This window comes from Ornithorhynchus anatinus, chromosome 21, assembly GCF_004115215.2.
Source record: "Ornithorhynchus anatinus isolate Pmale09 chromosome 21, mOrnAna1.pri.v4, whole genome shotgun sequence".
NCBI lineage: Eukaryota > Metazoa > Chordata > Mammalia > Monotremata > Ornithorhynchidae > Ornithorhynchus > Ornithorhynchus anatinus.
The window spans coordinates 21,001,632-21,003,072 of record NC_041748.1 but is presented as its reverse complement, the minus strand read 5'-3'; positions in this window follow the sequence as shown (position 1 = coordinate 21,003,072).

The window sequence follows — 1,441 nt, the reverse complement described above, 5'->3', positions numbered from 1 at the left end:
ACTTCAATTCTCTGGGCCCCAGTGTAAAATAAGGGTAGTTCTCTTACTGTTCTCCCTCCCCTTTAGACTGAGCCCCATGTGGGACAGGGACTGTGTCCAGTTGAATTGTCTTCTATCTAACCCAGCACTTAGTACAGTGCTTGTCACCTAATAACATACCACTATTATTATCACAAGACATAATCCCTGACCACAAGAAGCTTACAGTCTTTAGTGTTATCCTTACAGCCTATAGTAGTGTCACCTTTACAGAGATCAAGTTTTTTGAGGGGCAGGGAATGTGTCCCTTGCTTGATTTGTATTTTTTCAATGGTATTTGTTAAGCGCTTACTTTGTGTCAAACACTGTTCTGAGCACTGAAGTAGATGAAAGTGAATTTGGTTGGACGCAGTCCCTGTCCCCCATGAGGTTCAAAGTTTAAGTAGGAGGGACAACAGGAGAATTGAGGCTGATGCCTCAGGTCACATGACAAGCATTTGGCAGAGCCAGGCTTAGGACCCAGGTCCTCTGCCTCTCAGGTGCATCATCCTTCCACTAGGTCCTGCTGCTTCTCTGTTCCCAACTCTATTGTATTGTGCTTTCCCCAGAAGACAGCACTCGCCGCCCAGAAAGGGCTCAATTTAGTATAGTGCATTGCCCATAGTGGGGATAAATAAATGGCATCACTCCCACTGTTTCTCTTATCCCTGGCCGGCATTCAGGAAGAAAGCCACAAGGAAGTTCAGAGGAAGCCAGAAGCTCTGGGAAAGAGATCCATCAATTTTCACCATAAGGTTCCTGTCTGAAAATCCCTGCAATCCTAGACAATTTCAGCACAGAAGATGAGAAGGAATTAGGGAAAGCAGGGACCAGTCCAAGCAATAATTACAGTAAAGGGTGACATTTTCCAAGTGTTTTGTACATTTCGTATTTTAGCTCGCCAATCAGCCGATTGATAGAACTGATTCAGGTTCCACTCTTTGCAGAGCACAGTAAAGGTGAAAAACACATTCCCAGCCCTCAACAATAATAATTATGGTATTTGTTAAATGCTTTCTATGAGCCAGGCACTGTGCTAAGAGCTGGGGTAGATACAAGCTAACTAGGATGGACACCGTCCATGTCCCTTATAGGGCTCACAGTCTTAATCACCATTTTACCGAGTGGACAGAGCACAGGTCTGGGAGTCAGAGGTCATGGGTTCTAATCCCAGTTCTGCCAATGGTTTACTACGTGACCTTAGGCAAGTCTCTATACTTCACTCTGCCTCAGTTACCTCATCTGTCAAACGGAGATCGAGATTGTGAGTGCCACATGCGACAGGGACCATGTCCAATCTGGTTTGCTTGTATCCACCCTAGAGCTTAGTATAATGCCTGGCACACAGTAAGAGCTTTACAAATCCCACCGTTATTATAATAAAACTGAGGGCCAGAGAAGTGAAGTGACTTGCCCAAGGTCA